Raw genomic sequence first — 23,286 nt, 5'->3', positions numbered from 1 at the left:
TGCTAACCGTATGGTTAGTAGAGTTGTGCATTTCATTACGAGCGACAACTAGAGAGTAGGGATGGGCGAAAAATAACAGCAGTTACTTTGTAACAGTTACTTAATTGTAACGGTTACAAACATAACTTGGACACGAAATAACTAGTTACTCGCTGTTACACTGTTACTTTCGTCTGGATTTAACTTCTGCAAAAGAAACTAGTTAAAATAACGTCATTACGTAGTATTCAACCGGTCCACGAGATAGCGCGTCATTACTAATATGTTTCACCATCTGGTTGCAAAAATATCAACTAAGTCCGTTCCCTAAAGCACAGCACTCTGAGCACGGTTTTGATCAGAGCCGAAAATATGATATTTCACAATGTTACTGTTATTAAATCTGTAAGAAAATGTATTAAAAAGGGCTATTCTCTTAATAAAATATTTCCACCAGAAGTGGAATGTGTATATGCAAGCTAAACCATCACAAAAGTTAGTCATGATGAATAAATCAATTTAGTTTGTTATATATCATAAGCTATTGATGTCCTTCGTAATAATATAAAGTTTTCAAATACTTAAAATAAACTATTATTGCATGATTTGTCGCATTAGGGGCCTACTAATTTCATAGGTGGATCTAGCCTTTCAATAGGCGGCCGGGTAGCTCAGTTGGTAGAGCAGCTGGCTACGGACTGAAAGGTCCGGGGTTCGATCCCAGGTGGTGACAGAATTTTTATCGTTGCCAAACTTTCAGAACGGCCCCGAGGTTCACTCAGCCTCCTATAAAATTGAGTACCGGGTCTTTCCCGGGGGTAAAAGGCGGTCAGAGCGTGGTGCCGACCACACCACCTCATTCTAGTGCCGAGGTCATGGAAAGCATGGGGCTCTACCTCCATGCCCCCCAAGTGCCTTCATGGCATGTTACGGGGATACCTTTACCTTCTAGCCTTTCAATATCGTGGGGGGGGGGGAGAAAATTGGAGCTTGTCTATATAGGTACCGATAAAACTACTTTAAATAATTTCTTAGACTTTGTCTACACTTCTATAAAGTCGTCATATCTTATCCTTTTACAATGCTTTCATGGGCGTAAGCAAGTGGGTAGGTCAGGGAGAGGCTTTGGCTTCCTAAATCTCAAAAGAAAATTAAAAAAAAATATATGTTAGCACTGAATAAATACAAAAAGTAAACTGATAACAAGGTACATTTTAGAAAACCTGTCTAATATTAAAATGAAACTATGTGACACAAATCCATACTATTCAGTTACTATCCCCCCCCACCGTTCTGAAGTCACCAACATTGTACCACAGCCAGGGATGTGCTGGAGGGCACTCGCAAAGGCTCGCGCGAGCCCTTTGTTAAATATTTATATTGGTTCCAAGATCTTTGTTAAAATAACTCGCAAGGAAAAATCAATCAAACGCATTTTTCTAATTTAGGTAATGAGCTATTATTCTGCATTCTGCTAAAGCGATCGATTGAAAATACAGAAATTTAGTGGCTTTTGCACTGCTTGTTGGAGACTCTCTACAGCTTATTATGATTTCCGAGATTTCGTGGATAATTTAATAGGAAAAAATTGTCCTTTTGTCATTCACTACAGCCAAAGCCAAAATAAATCACGAATTACATCACCATTAGCAGTGCGGAAGCTGTAAGAGACTTCAGTGTAATGAATGACGTTGTAACTTGTGAAAGAAGTAGCTTACAATCTCCCACTTGTCCAGTTTAATGACAATTAAACTATCGGCAAATCTATGAAATAAGGGACAGGTTCCAGTTTGTGCTATTCTGTTTGAGAAATCATCGCATCGGTGGAGCTATTTTGAAGATCAAGAGTTATTTATTATTATTATTGTTATTATTATTATTATTTATTATTATTATTTTGTTCGCGATCCCCCATTAATAGCTGTGCGGATACTAAGGTGGCCGCGGACCTCTGGTTGAAAATCACTGACCTACGCTATATGCATATTTATTATAATAAATAAATTCATAATATATATAATATTTGAGGTATAATATGATTCATGATTGTGTTTGTTAAATAAAAGTCGGTTCTGTGGCGTATTGATGATGATTATTATTATTATTATTATTATTATTATTATTATTTTGTTCGCGATCCCAATTTAATAGCTGTGCGGATACTCATATGTCCGCGGATCTCCGATTGAAAATCACTGATTTACGCTATATGCGTATTTATTATAATAAATAAATTCATAATAAGAATAATATTTGAGGTATAATATGATTCATGATTTTGTTTATTAAATAACAGTCGGTTCTGTGGCGTATTGATAATGATGATGATGATGATGATTATTATTATTATTATTATTATTATTATTATTTTGTTCGCGATCCCCCATTAATAGCTATGCGGATACTCAGGTGGCCGCGGACCTCTGGTTGGAAATCACTGATCTTCGCTATATGCGTATTTATTATAATAAATAAATTCATAATGTAAATAATATTTTAGGTATAATATGATTCATGATTGTGTTTGTTAAATAACGTCGGTTCTGTTGCGTATTGATGATGATGATGATGATGATGATTATTATTATTATTATTATTATTATTATTATTATTATTGTTATTGTTATGTGTTTGTTACGAGTGTTGAAATTTTCACTACTGTCCTTTCTGTTAATATTTTTACTTTTGAAGTTCAATCAAACCAATATTTTATGGTACAGTATTTCTGCTACAAAATAATGTACCTGTCAACGTTTTCAATCGTTATGTAAGTTATTTAACATTCAAATATAACTTGTTCGTGGATAACTAACTGCTTCTGTGCCTCTGCTAGTTATTTAACCGTTAAATATAACTTCTGCTATTTTGTCTCCGGCAGGAAATTGTAACCGTTACTTTTAACCGTTATTTATAACTACTGAACAAAAGTAACGGAGACAGTTATAACAGTTACAAGAAAATAACCGTTTGTCACATCCCTACTAGAGAGTCATGATAAGACGCGCGATCGGTCGCAGGCTGGCTGCCGCGCGTGCCGAGTCCGCTGAAAGCAAAACACCCAACCGAAGCATCACGGACGAATGAATGATATGATAGTAACTTCGAACCAAGTGTTTATAATATGCGCTATGGGAATTATTAAACTGCCTGATGCCCTGTCACCTGTTTAGTGAACCTAGAAGATGTATAAAAAATGACAAAATATTTAAATAATACTAAATTAATGAATCAATAAAATAAAATAAAGTTTTAACAAGTATGTTGTCTATAAGAATATAAATAGCCTATAATGTATAAGCAGCACTAAGAAAAGAAAAAAAAAACATGTTCGTATTTATCCTCTAGTTCAGTGGTTCCCAAACTTTTTTTTGATCGCGGATGCCTTTCGACTCGAAAAGGAAATAATACAGTATATAATATGTATCGTCAACAATACTATTTAATTACTTTTCAGCATGAGCACATAATTCGATATGAAAGGTTTATTCTTCAAAAAGTTGGAGTTTATTTTTCAATTTACTTTATATTTCCTATCGAAGAAAGAAATACTCGTAATAATCAGATGGCTGGGAACCAGACTGTTCAAAGTCCGTTTCACTATTTTCTTAGGAGACCCATTTTAAGATCCTGACTTTTAAAGCTGGACAAGGAAGATTTTGAAATAGAAGTTTATGGGGAGTAATATTTACAATTTTATTTGATTCAATTATGAAACAGAGCTTTTCTTGTTGTAACAGTCTTGCTCTCAGCCATCTAATTTTTCCACTAATAAAATACGCCACAGCCGCCTTTTACAAATCAATTTTGTTTCAACAATGAATAAGTTTGAATATGTTTCTTTGCATCGAGTCTGATGTGCTTCGTCAGATCTACTATAATGAGAACATCAATGCTTTCTCTGTGAAGAAAGAGCGAAGAAAATCTTTATACTTCACAAGTAAGATGCATATATTTTGATGTCAGTAATTTGTTTTCTGAATCCTAACATTTTATTTAAAACTAATTTAAACTAAACTTGACCTGTATAATAGCTGCTTATAAATTATTCGTGGTAGTTGGGGGCGGAAAATTTGTGCACTGCCTAGGGGCGACACTACCCCTAAATCCGGCCCTGTATGTGTCAAAGGTAGAACAATAATTATTGTTTGTATGCATCTGGATTCTGATTAGTGTAATATAAAATATGTCAGTACCCAGCGATGTATGCAATCAAGGAGGAAAGGAACTGGCCATCCTACCCCATTATCTCCTGGCTTTGTTGGCTCATGAGTGATGGCTTGTCGATGTCACTGTGAGGGTGAAATCTGTCTTCTGACAGTTGACTAAAGTACAACTCTCTAATACCGGGGCATTCCATTCATATTTGGTATCAACATGCCAAGTAGATCTTTAGATATGTAACACTGTTTGTTTTTGTTATATTTAATGTTGTTATAGTATGCCAAATTAGCATAAATGGACGCGGGACAAAATATAAATATAACCATTGAGTGCAGACTTGGCTAAGGTACAGAGAAAAAAAACCTTTGTTCCGTCCCAAAATGATTTTTTTTCACTTCTTCGAGTATCTACCTCTATTTTAAATGCAGTCTTAAGGTGCGCAGATTTGCGGATGTAATAAATTATGCGCACTATTCTTGCGAGGTGCAGTAGTGTAATTTTTCTTGATTACAGTAATTTAAATATCTGTGAACCGAATCTGCTTCTGAAGTAAAATTCAGGGAATTCACGTGACAACTTGTTAATTATGTATCGAATAAGCTTCCAGAGTGTCCAAAAGATGCAATAGTAGCCTACCTAAAATGTTACATTTTTCCCGTAAGATAATTTATCGTTGGAGAGCAAAAGGATAAAGATAATGAATTATTTTAATGAAATGAATATTGGCTTAGTGAGCTATTTATTAAATTAGGTTCTCATCGTGATAGTAATGAAAATTTATAGAAAACTTATCCTTGGAAAAAGTCGTGGCTGCCCAAGAAAGCTTTTCCATTACAGCAAGTATGAGGTCGAAACAAAGACAATCCAGAGAATTAGAGCTTGTATACAAAACAAGTTTACTACCTGTATAAAGTTTCATAAAAATCTGTTAAGACAGAAAAAAAGTTACAAATTTTGTCTCAATGCATCCCTCTATAAGGAGCACTTCTCCAACGTAATCAGAGTTTGTACACAAAACAAATGTACTAAATGTGACTACTGTATAAAATTTCATAAAAAATTTGTTAGGACAAAAGTTAATAATTTTGTCTTAACTGCGTCCCCTTATAAGGGATAGTTCCACTTAATCCAACGTAATGAGAGCTTGTATACAAAAATATATGCTACTTGTAACTACTGTGTAAAATTTCATAAACATATGTTAGATAGAAATGTTACTAATTTTGCTAATTGCGTCCCATATAAGGGTAGTTTCCCTTATACCAAAGTAATCAGAGCTTGTATACAAACATATATGCAACCTATAACTGAGGACAGTTTTTACTAAACTTGCTAACTGCAAAATTTGTAAAATTGAGATTTTGTTGGATTCGTTAACGTAAGGCAGGTCTCTACATGATGTTCAAAGCGTCTTAATAAAATTCGGTTATTTCTCTTCATTGTAGTGTGTCAAAGTGTGATCGTTTTTTCGAAACTTGCTTTCTCCTATAAGTGAGACATACAACAAAACTTGCTTACTATAGTGTTTTGTCTCTCCTGTAAAATTCAGTTTTTTTCAGTTAGCAAGTTTAGCAAAAAACGGTCCTCAACTACTGTGTAAAATTTCATAAAAAATCTGTCAGATAGGAAGAAAACTTATTAATTTTGTCTAATTGCAGTTCCTCTTAGACCAACGTAATGAGAGCTTGTATGCAAAACATATATGCTACTTGTAACTGCTTTGTAAAATGTCATAAAAATTTGTTAGATAGGAGAAAAGTTACTAATTTTGTCTAATTGCGCTCTCCATAAGGGGTAGTTCCCTTATAACAACATAATCAGAGCTTGTATACAAAACAATAAATATGCTACTGTTAACTGCTTTGTAAAATAAAAAAAAAATCTGTCAGATAGGAGAAAAGTTACTAATTTTGTCTAATTGCGCTCTCTATAAGGGGTAGTTCCCCTTATACCAACGTAATCAGAGCTTGTATACAAAACATAATAAATATGTTACTGGTAACTGCTTTGTAAAATTTCATTAAAAATCTGTCAGATAGGAGAAAAGTTACTAATTTTGTCTAATTGAGCCCCCTAAAAGGGGTAGTTCCCCTTATACCAACGTAACGTGAGCTTGTATAACTACTGTGTAAAATTTCGTACAAATCTGTTAGGTAGCTGAAAAGTTATTCGTTTGTCCCGCTAAATTTGCATTCTGTGCGTCAGTGTTAACACAGGACCACACGGCTCGTACACCGGGGACAGAACAACTAGAGGCCTCAGTGACGTCACTACAGAAGAGTCCACACACAGCAGAATTGTTCGTTGCACTAAAACTGAAAACGTTGACCACTTACTTTCACTGGTCTAGCTGCGCTCTCACAATACAATAACTTCTGTTCAGAATGTGTTTTGCAGCTGAATGGTACCGTACCTGCTAGTGCGGGAGGAGGGGGTGGTCGGACGGCTTAAAAGTAACGGTCTGCAAGCTTCTAGATGTTCTGTCCCCGGTGTACCCTCACATCCAGAGCAAAGCGCGCCTCTGTCCTCGGGACTACGTGAGCATCTGTTATGCAGGTTTCCAAGTCATTGAATCTTCCAGCTTGCCATGCACCTCACTGGGGCCTGACGTCTGATTTGTGTTGCGTTGTTTCATGAAATGAAGCTGAGAGACGGTATAACATATGCACACATTACAAATAACATATATACTGTAGTATCTGGAAATATGAACAAGTGAGTTTTCGTAAGGTCGAGGATGAGTAACAAGTTGTGTAGGGTTTTGGTATGCCTTGCATATACGTTTTTTGGTAGGTATAAAAATATAATGGTGGTACAACTAGAAAGATTACGTGATTCTTTCCTGTAAGAAATCTGAGAAAATCATCGGTCGTGTATTAAGAAACGCCATCACAGTATATCTTCAGAGTGGTTGCGTTTCTTCAACTTTACATTTCACATTTTAACATTCTGTTTGTTAACTCTCTGTTAGAACCAGAGATTCTGGAGTTTAACCATAACCTATAACCAAGTATAGCGTCACTTCTGTTTTCTGAACTCTGACAATAAGTATTCTTCCGACATTATCTAAAGTACTAGAACGTATAGTCCACAGGCAACTCACCGACTACCTGGACTCGTATAATCTCCTTGACCCACTCCAGTCCGGCTTCAGACCAAATCATAGCACCCCTACTGCCCTACCTAAGATCACTGAAGATGCTCGTGAAGCTATGGACAGACGCGAAGTGACCGTACTATCACTACTGGACTTTTCTCGAGCATTTGAGACTATCGACATTGATATTCTTATTGCAAAGCTGAAAATGTTGCATTTGTCAGACACGGTAATCATGTGGATGGAATCTTACCTTCGCGATCTCCATCAATGTGTGTCTCACAATAATCGGTTTTCTTCATGGCGAGACGTGAAGGCAGGAATTCCTCAAGGATCTGTACTAGGGCCTCTATTTTTCGCTATTTACATTAACGACATCTCTACTGCCCTTAAACATTGTCAGCATCATCTCTATGGAGATGATCTTCAGATACACAGGGTGTTTAAAAATACGGGGCATAATTTCAGGTATGTATTTCCCACATGTAGACAATCAAAATAGTTCATTAAAACATGTGTCCGGAAATGCTTTATTTCCGAGTTACGGCCTTCAGAACATTGAAATTCACCGGAACGTTTTTCTTTCCGCAGGTCGTTGCCGTCAAAGGAGACATTAAGAGGGCACTCTGACAGTTTATCCCGAGGCGAAGGTTACATTCAGTGTTGTGTAGGCGTTAGACTGTGCGACATGTATTCAAATCAAGAGCTGGCAGAGATACACTTCATGTACGGTAAGGCGGACGGCAATGCTGCGCTGGCTCGTCGTTTGTACCAGGAGAGGTAGCCACAGCGACAATGTCCAGATCGGAAGAAATTTGTACTTCTCCATTACCGTCTGTGCGAGTATGGAAAATTTAACTCTCCTGGTTTGGGAAGGGGACGACCAAGATCTACAACTCCAGAAGTACAGGACGAGATTCTGGAGGCTGTGAACATGACTCCTTCTGTCAGCACACGAAGGGTAGCGTTGCAAGTCAGTGTTCCTCATACGACTGTCTGGAGACTGTTGGAATCCCTTCGGAATCGAATTGTGGCTTGTTCTGAGGACATACGCAATATTCCTGGAGTTTGGGATCGTGTTCGCAGGTCAATGAGACATCGATGTGAGGTCTGTATTCAAGCATGAGGTGGACATTTTGAACATCTTCTGTAATGACAACGACCTGCGGAAAGAAAAACGTTCCGGTGAAGGCCATGAATCGGAAATGAAGCATTTCCGGACACATTTTGTAATGAACTATTTTGATTGTCTACATGTGGGAAATACATACCTGAAATTATGCCCCGTATTTTTGAAACACCCTGTATATACATTCACGACCAAACTCACTTAATGATAGCCTATCAAAATTAAATCATGATCTTACGTTAATCAGCAGCTGGGCTAGAAAATGCGGGCTAAACCTTAATCCCGGGAAAACGCAAGTAATTCTACTAGGACATCAAAGATTACTATCTTCCATCAGCATTAATACATTTTTGCCAGCTACTTTAAATAATACTATAATACCATTCAGTACTACGGTTAAAAACTTAGGTTTCCATTTCGACTCGAATCTCAGCTGGAATGCACAGTTAAAATATGTCTGTAAGAAAACTTTCTAAATTTTGCATTCACTGAAAAGACTGAAAAATATCTTTCCTTCTAAACTGAAACAGATCTTGATACAGACCCTGGTGATACCTTACTTTGACTATTGCGACGTTTTGTATAATGATCTTAGTGTTAAATTGTCATTGAGGCTTCAGCGTGTTCATAATGCTTGTGTTCGTTTCATTTTTAACAGCCGTCGCTATGATCATGTCTCCGAGTATTTCTTTCAATTATCTGGCTTCGTTTACGGGAGAGACGTTCAGATCATTCACTCTGTTTGCTGTATCAGATTTTAAATAATTCCACACCTATTTACCTAGTTCCTCGCTTCACACTTTTAGCATCACACCACAACCGTGATACACGTTCACAGCATAACCTTGTTCTATCAATTCCATTCCATCAAACATCTCTCTACTCTGCTTCCTTCACAATACACACAGCTCGTTCCTGGAATTTCTTGTCACAGTAAATCAGGAGCAGTCGGAGTCTAAAATCTTTTAAGTACACTCTACTAAGAAATGTTTTTAATGAACAGAACTAGACTCTTTCGGAAGTTTCTAAATAGTCTTAAACGAACAAGTTGTTATTTTTTTCTCCTCTATCTCCTTCTTCTTTTCTTTCTCTTTCCTTTTTTTATTATCTTGATATATTACTTAATCATTTGTGTTTGTATGTCATTTAGTACGACTTTGCTAATCAACATTTTATGTCTTGTAACCCACATGTATTCTCCTATTAGTATATATATTAACTGTATAATATATCTCAAGTGAATTAATCGTCGAATTTATCTCGGGCATTTTAGGTCTTATAAATTGTGTGTGTTTGTGTGTGTGAGAGTGTATATTCCCCTTAAGTTATGTAAATGATTTTGATTATGTGTAATTTTCTACTTTATTTTATATATTATGTAACCGATCTTGACTATTTGTAATTTTATATTATGTAACTTATCTTGACTATTGTAATTTTCTACTATATTTTATGTAATTTCTAAGGTATTTTCTTTTGTAATCTAATTTTGTATTTCATGTAGGTATATTAATGAAACCTGGTCGAGTGGAAGAGAAGGCCTCATGGCCTTAACTCTGCCAGGCAAAATAAACCTACTACTGCTACTATTACTACTACTACTACTACTACTGCTACTACTACTACTACTACTACTACTACTACTACTACTACTACTACTACTACAATTGCGATTCTCGCTTGTTTCCGTTGTTTGATTCAGAGAGGATATTAGTCTTTCTGTTCTCTCAGGTTTGATTTCTGCTTCTTTCCTCGTCCGCGTGGAGCGGCGTGTTGGTATTGCTCACTGCTCTGGTATTGCTGTTGTGAAATGGAAAACACTGGCACAAAAAGAAATCGTGGGACTAATTTCTCTTCGTTCGAAAGAAACTTTCTGCTGGAAATTATTTCGCAGTATAAACCAATTAATGAGAATAAACAAACTAACGGATCTAAGTTGAAAGCGAAAAGTGAGGCTTGGCAGTAAATAGCCTATACCTTTGTATGAACTTCTGGTCTGTCAAATCACAGAAATCATCCCCTCTGTTTATGTATTCACGGATATCATTTTCTAAATAATCCAGATATAAAAGTTCAGCATCTAACGCACCAGCCATATTGGATACTTTTATGCTAACAGAGATTTAAATGATTTAACTACATGAAATTGGGCAGTTAAATTAACATAGGTTTTAACAGCCTGTTAGTACTAACAGTAGTTGAAGAAATGCTTCAACTGTTAAGTTAACAGTTAAAATGGAATAACACACAGTTTTAATTTAACAAAGGTTGAAGAAACCGGGCCATTATGTAGTAAGCATCGGCAAGCCCTGCGGTGTTCGACCTTCAGCCTGTCGCGCAGGCGGTCCGGGTTCGTGTCCGGGTCAATCCCTGTCAGGCATGGGATTTTTCATCGAAAAATCCATAGTGACATATGTAACGGACAAGGTCTCAGTTGGGGAGATTACAATACAGATTTTAACGATCAGTAGAAGGTTCAGTTTTTATATAATGAACATGGTGGTGAAGTACAGTGTTTAATAAGTAAAAAATGTATACTATATTATTTGTAAAAATATGTCAAACGTCAGTACGAAACACAACACAACACAGATATAGACATTATTCTGGATAAGGGAGAAATTGATTTCAGACAAGAAATAATGCTGACAAATTAAAGAAATGTCAAATTCGTATGTACACACGCATTTCTATCCAAAGATTCATGTTCGCGTCCAGAAATATATGCGTTTGCTAGTGTATTGTAAAAAGTGGAAAAATCGTCGTTTTTTGGGCTAGAAATGCGTTTTTTCGTATATACATTAATAAAACCTACAAATTCCAAGCGATTGTGCTAATTCTTTCTGACTGACTTTAACATTCACAACGAAACTGCATTTTATCACTCGTTTCGATTTTCCACTCATATAAAATTTCTCAAAAAATTTGGTTTTGCGAGATTTTAAGGTATATAATCATGAATAAAATCTACAAATCCCATCGGATTTTTCTAGCTTCTTAAAAAAATGTCAAATTCGTGTGTACACACGTATTTCTATCCAAAGTTTCTTGTTCGCGACCATATTTCCAAAGTTTGCTATTGTATCGGAAAAAGTGGAAAAATCGTCGTTTCTCGAGCTAGAAATGCGTTTTTTCGTATATACATTAATGAAACCTACAAATTCCAAGCGATTGTGCTAATTCTTTCTGAATGGCTTTAACATTCACAATGAAACCGCATTTTATCACTCGTTTCGATTTTTCACTCCTATAAAATTTCTCTAAAAATTTGGTTTTTGCGAGATTTTAAGCTACATAATCATGAATAAAATCTACAAATCCCATCGGATTTCTGTAGTTTCTAAAAAAAATGTCAAATTCATGTGACACACGTATTTCTAGCCAAAGATTCTTGTTCGCGTCCAGAAATTTGTGCGTTTGCTAGTGTATGTTATAAGTGGAATATTCGTCGTTTCTCTGGCAAGAAATGCGTTTTTTCGTATATACTTTAATAAAACCTACAAATTGAAACCGATTGTGCTAATTCTTTCTGAGTGGGTTTAACATTCACAATGAAACAGCATTTTATCACTCGTTTCGATTTTTCACTCAGATAATTTTTCTCTAATAAATTGGTTTTTGCGAGATTTTAAGCTATATAATCATGAATAAAATCTACAAACCCCATCGGATTTCTGTAGTTTCTTAAAAAAGTCAAATTCGTGCGTAGACACGTATTTCTATCCGAAGATTCTTGTTCGCGTTCAGAAATATATGTGTTTGCTAGTGTATGGTTAGCTATAAGTGGAAAAATCGTCGTTTCTATGGCTAGCAATGCGTTTTTTCGTATATACATTAACAAAATCTACATATTCCAAGCGATTGTGCTAATTCTTTCAGAATGAGTTTAACATTCACAATGAGACCGCATTTTATCACTCGTTTCTATATTCCACTGAGACAAAATTTCTCTAAAAATTTGCATTTTGCGAGATTTTAAGCTATATAATCCTGAATAAAATCTACAAATCCCATCGGATTTCTCTGGTTTCTTAAAAAAATGTCAAATTCGTGTGTACACACGCATTTCTATCCAAAGATTCTTGTTCGCGACCAGATTTCGATACGTTTGCTAGTGTATCGGAAAAAGTGAAAAAAATGTCGTTCCTCGGTCTAGAAATGCGTTTTTTCCTTATACATACATAAATATAACCTACAAATTCCAAGCGATTGTGCTAATTCTTTCAGAATGGCTTTAACATTCACAATGAAACCGCATTTTATCACTCGTTTCGATTTTCCACTCATACAAAATTTGTCTAAAATTTTGGATTTTGCGAGATTTTAAGCTATATAATCATGAGTAAAATATACAAATCATATCGGATTTCTCTAGTTTCTTAAAAAGATGTCAAATTTGTGTGTAGACACGTATTTCTATTCAAAGATTCATGTTCGCGTCCAGGAATATAGGCTTATGCGTTTGCTAGTGTATTGTAAAAAGTGGAAAAATGTCGTTTGTTGGGCTAGAAATGCGTTTTTTCGTATATACATTAATAAAACCTACAAATTGAAACCGATTGTGCTAATTCTTTCTGACAGGGTTTAACATTCACAATGAAACAGCATTTTATCACTCATTTCGATTTTCAACTCACATAAAATTTCTCTAAAAATTTGGTTTTTGCGAGATATTAAGCTATATAATCACGAATAAAATCTACAAATCCCATCGGATATCTATAGTTTCTTAAAAAAATACCAAATTCGTGTGTACACACGTATTTCTATTCAAAGATTCTTGTTCGCGTCCAGAAATATTTGCGTTTGCTAGTGTATTGTAGAAAGTGGAAAAATCGTCGTTTCTCGGGCTTGAAAAGTGTTTTTTCGTATGTACATTAATAAAACCTACAAATTAAAACTGATTGTGCTAATTATTTCTGTATGAGTTTAACATTCACAATGAAACAACATTTGATCACTCGTTTCGAATTTCCACTCCTATAAAACTTCTCAAAAATTTGGTTTTTGTGAGATTTTAAGAAATGTAGTCCTGAATAAAAGCTACAAAATCCCATCCGATTTCTCTTGTTTCTTAAAAAAATGTCAAATTCGTCTGTACCACCGCATTTCTATCCAAAGATTCTAGTTCGCGTCCAGAAATATATACGATTGCTAGTGTGTGGTAATAAGTGGAAAAATCGTCGTTTCTCGGGCGAGACGTGGGTTTTTTCGTGTGTACATTAATAAAACCTACAAATTGGAACCGATTGTGCTAATTCTGTCTGATTCGGTTAGCATTCACAATGAAACAACATTTTATCACTCGTTTCGATTTTCTTCTCACATAAAGTTTCTTTAAAAATTTTGGTTTTTGCGAGATTTTAAGCTATATAATCATGAATAAAGTCTACAAATCCCATCCGATTTGTCTAGTTTCTTAAAAAAATGTCAAATTCGTGTGTAGACACGTATTTCTATCCAAAGATTCTAGTTCGCGCCCAGAAATATATGCGTTTGCTAGTGTATGGTAAAAAATGGAAAAATCGTCGTTTCTCTGGTTATAAATGCGTTTTTTCGTATATAAATTAATAAAACCTACAAATTCCAAGAGATTGTGCTAATTCTTTCTGAATGACTTTTACATTCACGATGAAACCGCATTTTATCGTTTCGATTCTCCACTCATTCAAAATGTCTTTAAAAATTTGGTTTTTGCGAGATTTTATGCTATATAATCTTGAATAAAATGTACAAATCCCATCGGATCTCTCTGGTTTCTTTAAAAAATGTCAAATTCGTGTGTACGCACGTATTTCTATCTAATTTTTCATGTTCGCGTCCAGAAATATATGCGTTTGCTTGTGTTATTGTAAAAAGTGGAAAAATCGTTGTTTCTCTGGCTAGAAATGCGTTTTTTTTGTATATACATTAATAAAACCTACAAATACAAACAGATTTTGCAAATTCTTACTGAATGGATTTAACATTCACAACGAAACCGCATTTTATCGTTTGGATATTCCACTCGGATGAAATTGCTCTAAAAATTTGGTTTTTGCGAGATTTTAAGCTATATAATCGTGAATAAAATCTACAAATCCCATCGGATTTCTCTAGCTTCTTAAAAAAAGGTCAAATTCGTGTGTACGCACGTATTTCTATCCAAAGATTCATGTTCGCGTCCAGAAATTTATGCGTTATCTAGTGTATTATAAAAAGTAGAAAAATCGTCGTTTCTCGGCCTAGAAATGCGTTTTTTCCTATATACATTAATAAAACCTAGAAGTTGAAGCCGATTGTGCTAATTCTTTCTGATTGGGTTTAACATTCACAATGTAACAGCATTTTATCACTCGTTTCGATTTTTCTGTCAGATAAAATTTCTCTAAAAATTTGGTTTTTGCGAGATTTTAAGCTATGTAGTCCAGAATAAAATCTTCAAATCCCTTAGGATCTCTGCGCTTTCTTAAAAAAAATGTCAAATTCGTGTGTACACACGCATTTCCATCCAAAATTGCATGTTCGCGTGCAGAAATATATGCGTTTGCTAGGGTATTGTAAAGAGTGGAAAAATCATCTTTTCTCGGCCTTGAAATGCGTTTTTCGTATAACATTGATAAAACCTACAAATTGGAACCGATTGTGCTAATTCTTTCTGAATGGGTTTAACATTCACAATGAAACAGCATTTTATCACTCGTTTCGTATTTCCACTCAGATAAAATTTCGCTAAAAAATTTGGTTTTTGCGAGATTTTAAGCTATATAATCATGGATAAAATATACAAATCCCATCGGATTTCTCTAGTTTCTTAAAAAAAACGTCAAATTCGTGTGTATACACGTATTTCTATCCGAAGATACTTGTTCGCGTCCCGAAATATATGCGTTTGCTAGTGTATGGTAAAAAGTGGAAAAATCGTCATTTCTCTGGCTAGAAATGCGTTTTTTAGTATATACATTAATAAAACCTAGAAATTGACACCCATTGTGGTAATTCTTTCTGAATGGGTTTAACATTCATAATGAAACAGCATTTTCTCACTCGTTTCGATTTTTCACTCTGTTAAAATTTCACTAAAAATTTTGGTTTTTGCGAGATTTTAAGCTATATAATCATGAATAAAATCTACAAATCCCTTTGGATTTATCTAGTTTAAAAAAAAAAGTCAAATTCGTGTGTACACACTTATTTCTATCCAAAGATTCTTGTTCGCGTCCAGAAATATATGCGTTTGCTTGTGTATTGTAAAGTGTGGAAAAATCATCGTTTCTCGGGTTAGAACAGCGTTTTCTCGTATATACACTAATAAAACCTACAAATTAAAACCAATTGTGCTAATTGTTTCTGAATGGGTTTAACATTCACAAAGAAACCGAATTTTTTCCCTCGTTTCGATTTTCCACTCATATAAAATTTCTCAAATTTTGGTTTTTGCGAGATTTTAAGCTATATAATCGTGAATAAAATCTACAAAATACCATCGGATTTCCCAATTTAAAAAAAAAATGTCAAATTCGTCTGTACACACATATTTCTATCCAAAGATTCTTGTTCGCGTCCAGAAATAGATGCGTTTGCTAGTGTATGGTAATAAGTGGAAAAATCGTCGTTTCCCTGGCTAGAAATACGTTTTTTCGTATATAAATTAATAAAACCTACAAATTCCAACAGATTGTGCTAATTCTTTCTGAATGGCTTTTACATTCACAATGAAACCGCATTTTATCCTTTCAATTTTCCACTCATTCAAAATGTCTCTAAAAATTTGGTTTTACGAGATTTATAATAATAATAATAATAATAATAATAATGATTTATTTAACCTGGCAGAGTTAAGGCCATACGGCCTTCTCTAACACTCAACCAGGAGTAAAGACTGCGTTACAAAAACACTACAAATTTACAAATTACACTACAATTTTACACACAAAATTGAATAAGATAATAATAATAATAAAAAATAAACAACAAATAAGAAGAAATCGGACATAATATATAACATACAGAAAGAAAGAAAAAAGCATAATAATATGTGAACAGCAGGTCAAAATAAATGAGGCATACAAAAAAAAAAGACAATTATTCATAAAAATAATAATAATAATAATAATAATAATAATAAAATAAGAATAGTAATAATCATGATGATGATAATAATAATAATAATAATAGTAGTAATAAAATAGTGCAGTACAAAGTATACAGTGAATACAATATTTCTAAGTACACACAATAAGGAAAATTAAGATTATATATAGCTCAACTTATCACATTAGAGATATAACATTATCGGAAAATATGAAAACAAAAATATAAAATAAGTTGAATATCATTAGAACATAAAAAAAATGTGAAAACGTGGAAACATGCAATACAACACTTGTCATAATAGTAAGTTAGTTTGGCAACTCGTCATAAGATAATTTTCTAACTTTGATTTGAAAGAATTCAATGTTCGGCAGCCCTTGACTTCAGGCGGCAGAGAGTTCCAGTGACGAGAGGTAGCAACAGTGAAGGATGAGGAATACAGAGACGATGCGTGAAGTGGAATTTCTAGCGTGTTATCGCGTTGTGATCGAGTATTAATATTATGATAGCGAGAGAGAGTATGAAATCGAGCGAATAAATAATAGGGGGATGAAGAGTGCATAATTCGATATAAGAGAGAAAGTGAGTGCAGATTTCTCCTCTCATGTAACCTAAGCCATGATAACTTCTTGAAAGAAGGTGAGATATGATCATAGTATCGAACATTACAAATGAAGCGGACGCACGCGTTATGAACACGCTGTAGTTTCTGAGCGGAATCAATCTTGAGATCACTGAACAAAACGTCGCAATAATCGAAGTGAGGTAGAATGAGTGTCTGTACCAGCGTCTGTTTTAATTTAGATGAATAATGATACAATCTTTTTAGTGAATGGAGAATAGAGAATGCCTTCTTACATGTATATTTAATATGCGTATCCCAATTGAGATTAGATTCGAAATGTACTCCGAGATGCAATATAATCATGAATAAAATATATAAATCCCATCGGATCTCTCTGGTTTCTTAAACAAATGTCAAATTCGTGTGTACACACGCATTTCTATCCAAGGTTTCATGTTCGCGTCCAGAAATATATGCGTTATCTAGTGTATTATAAAAAGTGGAAAAATCGTCGTTTCTCTGGTTAGAAATTGCGTTTTTTCGTATATACATGAATAAAACCTACAAATTGAAACAGTTTGTGCTAATTCTTTCTGAATTTGTTTAACATTTACAATGAAACAGCATTTTATCACTCGTTTCGATTTTTCACTCAGATAAAATTTCTTTAAAAATTTTGGTTTTTGCGAGATTTTAAGCTATATAACCAGGAATAAAATCTACAAATACCATCGGATCTCTCTCGTTTCTTAAAAAAATGTCAAATTCGTGTGTACACACGCATTTCTATCCAAAGATTCATGTTCGCGTCCAGAAATATATGCGTTTGCTGGTGTATGGTAATAGGTGGAAAAATCGTCGTTTCTCTGGCTAGAAATGCGTTTTTTCGTACATTCATTAATTAAACCTACAAATTACAAGCGATTGTGCTAAATCTCTCTGAATGACTTTAACATTCACAATGAGACCGCAATATATCACTCGTTTTTATCTTCCACTCTGATAAATTATCTCTAAAATTTGGTTTTTCGCGAGATTTTATGCTGTATAATCATGAATAAAATCTACAAATCTCATCGTATTTCTCTAGTTTCTTAAAAAAAAATGTCAAATTCTTGTGTACACACGTATTTCTATGCAAAGATTCATGTTCGCGTCCAGAAATTTATGCGTTATCTAGTGTATTATAAAAAGTGGAAAAATCGTCGTTTCTCGGGCTAGAAATGCGTTTTTTCCTATATACATTAATAAAACCTAGAAGTTGAAGCCGATTGTGCTAATTATGTCAGAATGGGTTTAACATTCACAATGAAACAGCATTTTATCACTCGTTTCGATTTTCCACTCATATAAAATTTCTCTAAAAATTTGGATTTAACAAGATTTTAAGCTATATAATCATGAATAAAATTCAAATCCCATCGGATTTCCCTAGTTTCTTAAAAAATACGTCAAATTTGTGTGTACACACGTATTTCTATCCCAAGATTTTGTTCGCGTCCAGAAATATATGCGTTTGCTGGTGTATGGTAATAGGTGGAAAAATCGTCTTAAATAAAACCTACAAATTCAACCGATTGTGCTAATTCTTTCTGAATGGATTTAACATTCACAATGAAACCGCATTTTATTGTTTCGATTTTCTACTCATATAAAATTTCTTTAAAAATTTTGGTTTTTGCGAGATTTTAAGCTATATAATCATCAATAAAATCTACAAATCCCATCCGATTTCTCTAGTTTCTTAAAAAAATGTCTAAGTCGTGAGTACACACGTATTTCTATCCAAACATTCTTATTCGCGTCCAGAATAATATGCGTTTGCTAGTTAATGGTAATAAGTGGAAAAATCGTCGTTTCTCTGGCTAGAAATGCTTTTTTTCGTATGTACATGAATAGAACCTACAAATTCCAACATATTGTGCTAATTCTTTCTGAATGGCTTTTACATTCACAATCAAACCGCATTTTATCCTTTCGATTTTCCACTCATTCAAAATGTCTCTAAAAATTTGGTTTTTGCGAGATTTTATGCTATATAATAATGAGTAAAATCTACAAATCCCATCGGATCTCTCTCGTTTCTCAAAAAAAATGACAAATTCGTGTGTACACACGTATTTCTATGCAAAGATTCATGTTCGCGTCCAGAAATATATGCGTTATCTAGTGTATTATAAAAAGTGGAAAAATCGTCGTTTCTCGGGTAGAAATGCGTTTTTTCGTATATACATTAATAGAAGCTACAAACTGAAAGCGATTGTGCTAATTCTTTCTGAATGGCTTTAACATTCGCAATGAAACAGCATTTTATCACTCGTTTCGATTTTCCACTCTGATAAAATTTTTCTAAAAATTAGGTTTTTGCGAGATTTTAAGCTATTTAATCATGGATAAAATCTACAAATCCCATCGGTTTCTCTAGTTTCTTAAAAAAACGTCAAATTCGTGTGTACACACGTATTTCTATGCAAAGATTCTTGTTCGCGTCCAGAAATATATATGCGTTTGCTAGTGTATGGTAATAAGTGGAAAAATCGTCGTTTCTCTGGCTAGAAATCCGTTTTTTCGTATATAAACGAATAAATCCTACAAATTGCAACAGATTGTGCTAATTGTTTCTAAATGGCTTTAACATTCACAATGAAACCGCATTTTATCGTCTCGCGTTACCACTCTTTCAAAATGTCTCTAAAAATTTGGTTTTTGACAGATTTTATGCTATATAATCATGAATAAAATCTACAAATCCCTTCGGATCTCTCTGGTTTCTTAAACAAATGTGAAATTCGTGTGTACACACGTATTTCTATCCAAAGGTTCTAGTTCGCGTCCAGAAATATATGCGTTTGCTAGTGTGTGGTAATAAGCGGAAAAATCGTCGTTTCTCGGGCTACAAATTTGTTTTATCGTATGTACATTAATAAAACCCACAATTTTGAAACGATTGTGCTAATTCTTTCTGAATGGGTTAGCATTCACACTGAAACAGCATTTTATCACTCGTTTCGATTTTCTACTCATATAACATTTCTTTAAAAATTTTGTTTTTTTGTGAGATTTTAAGCTATATAATCAAGAATAAAGTCTACAAATCCCATCCGAATTGTCTAGTTTCTTAAAAAAAGTCAAATTCGTGTGTACACACGTATTTCCATCCAAAGATTCAAGTTCGCGTCCAGAAATATATGAGTTTGCTAGTTTATGGCAATAAGAGGAAAAATGGTCATTTCTGTGGCTAGAAATGCGTTTTTTCGTATATAAATTAATAAAATCTACAAATTCCAACAGATTGTGCTAATTCTTTCTGAATGGCTTTTACATTCACATTCAAACCGCATTTTATCGTTTCGATTTTCCACTCCTTCATAATGTCTCTAAAAATTTGGTTTTTGCGAGTTTTTATGCTCTATAATCATGAATAAAATCTACAAATCCCATCGGATTGCTCTAGTCTCTTAAAAAAAATGTCAAATTCGTGTGTCGACACGTATTTCTATCCAAATATTTAAGCTCTCGTCCAGAAATAGATGCGATTGCTAGTGTATGATAATAAGTGGAAAAATCGTCGTTTCTCGAGCTAGAAATGCATTTTTTGTATATACATTAATAAAACCTACAAATTGAAACCGATTATGCTAATACTCTCTGAACGGTTTTAACATTCACAATGAAACCGCATTTTTGCAGTCGTATCGTGTGTACAGACGTATTTCTATGCAAAGATTCATGTTCGCGTCCAGAAATATATGCGTTAGCTAGTGTATGGTAAAAAGTGGAAAAATCGTCGTTTCTCGGGATAGAATTGCGTTTTTTCCTATATACATTAATAAAACCTACAAATTGAAACGGATTCTGCTAATTCTTTCTGAATGGGTTTAACATTCACAATGAAAAAGCATTTTTATCACTCGTTTCAATTATCCTCTCAGATAAAATTTCTCTAAAAATTTGGTGTTTACGAAATTTTAAGCTATTTAGTCGTGAATAAAATCTTCAAATCTCATCAGATCTATCTTCTATCTTAAGAAATGTCAAATTCGTGTGTACACACGCATTTCCATCCAAAGTTTCATGTTCGCGTCCAGAAATATATGCGTTTGTTGTGTTATTGTAAAAAGTGGAAAAATAGTGGCTTGTCGAGTTTGAAATGCGTTTTTTGGTATATACATTAATAAAACCTACAAATTGAAAACTATTGTGCTAATTCTTTCTCACTGGGTTTAACATTCACAATGAAACAGCATTTTATCACTCGTTTAGATATTCTACTCATATAAAATTTCGCTAAACATTTGGTTTTTGCGAGATTTTAAGCTATATAATCATGAATAAATTCTACAAATCCCTTCGGAGTTCTCTAGTTTCTTAAAAAAATGATAAATTCGTGTGTAAACATGTATTTCTATTCAAAGATTCTTTTTCGCGTCCAAAAATATATGCGTTTGCTAGTGTATGTTAAGAAGTGGAAAAATTGTCGTCTCTCGGATTAGAAATGCGTTTTTTCTTATATACATTAATAAAACGAACAAATTGAAACGGCTTGTGCTAATTCTTTCTGAATGGGTGTAACATTCTCAATGAAATAGCATTTTGTCACCCGTTTTGATTTTCCTCTCAGATAAAATTTCACTAAAAATTTGGTTTTTGCGAGATTTAAAGCTATTTATTCATGGATAAAATCTGCAAATCCCCTCCGATTTCTCTAATATCTTAAAAAATTGTCAAATTCGTGTGTAGACACGTATTTCTATCCAATCATTCTTGTTCGCGTCCAGAAGTATATGCGTTTGCTTCAGTATGGCAATAAGTGGAAAAATCGTCGTTTCTCTGGCTAGAAATGCGTTTTTTCTTATATACAGGAATAAAACCTACAAATTCCAACCCATTGTGCTAATTCTTTCTGAATGGCTTTAACATTCACAATGAAATCGCATTTTATCACTCGTTTCGATTTTCCACTAATACAAAATTTCTCCAGAAATTTGTTTTTTGCGAGATTTTAAGTTATGTAGTCATGAATAAAATCTACAAATCCCATCTTAGCTCTCTGGTTTCTTCAAAAACTGTCAAATTCGTGTGTACAGACGAATTTCCATCAAAAGATTCATGCTCGCGTCCAGAAATATATGCGTTTGCTAGTGTATTGTAAAAAGTGGAAAAAGCGTCGATTCTCTGGCTAGAAATGCGGTTTTTCGTATATACATTAATAAAACCTACACATTGAATCCGATTGTGGTAATTCTTTCAGAATGGGTTTAACATTCACAATGAAACAGCATTTTATCACTCGTTTCGATTTTTCACTCTTATTATAAAATATCTCCAAATTTGGATTTTGCGAGATTTTAAGCTATATATTCGTGAATAAAATCTACAAAATCCGTTCGGATTTTGCTAGTTTCTTAAAAAAAAAAGGTCAAATTCGTCTGTACACACGTATTTCTATACAAAGATTCTTGTTCGCGTCCAGAAATATATGCGTTTGCTAGTGTATGGTAATAAACGGAAAAATCGTCGTTTCTCTGGCTAGAAATGCGTTTTTTCCTATATACATTAATAAAACCTACAATTTCCAACCCATTGTGCTAATTCTTTCTGAATGGCTTTAACATTCACAATGAAACCGCATTTTATCACTCGTTTCGATTTTCCACTCAGATAAATTTTCTCTAAAATTTTGGTTTTTGCGAGATTTTAAGCTATATAATCATGAATAAATTCTACAAATCCCATCGGACTTGTCTAGTTTCTTACAAAAAATGTAGAATTCTTGTGTACACACGTATTTCTATCCAAAGATTCAGGATCGCGTACAGAAATGTATGGGTTAGCTAGTGTATGGTAAAAAGTGGAAAAATCGTCGTTTCTCGTTCTAGAAATGCGTTTTTTTCCTATATTCATTGATAAAACCTACAAATTGAAACGGATTCTGCAAAATCTTTCTGAAGGGGTTTAACATTCACAATGAAACAGCATTTTATCACTCGTTTCGTATTTCTACTCAGATAAAATTTCTCTCAAAATTTGGTTTTTGCGAGATTTTAAGCTATATAATCAGGTATAATAATATCTACATATTCCATCGGATTTCCCTAGTTTCTTAAAAAAATGTCACATTCGTGTGTACACACGTCCTTCTATCCAAACATTCTTGTTCGCGTCCAGAAATATGTGCGTTTGCTATAGTATGGTAATAAGTGGAGATATTGTCCTTTCTCAGGCTAGAAATGCGTTTTTTCGTGAATAAATTAATAAAACCCACAAATTCCAAGCGATTGT

This window comes from Periplaneta americana, chromosome 8 (genome assembly GCF_040183065.1).
Source record: "Periplaneta americana isolate PAMFEO1 chromosome 8, P.americana_PAMFEO1_priV1, whole genome shotgun sequence".
Lineage (NCBI taxonomy): Eukaryota > Metazoa > Arthropoda > Insecta > Blattodea > Blattidae > Periplaneta > Periplaneta americana.
This window is presented reverse-complemented; position numbering follows the sequence as displayed.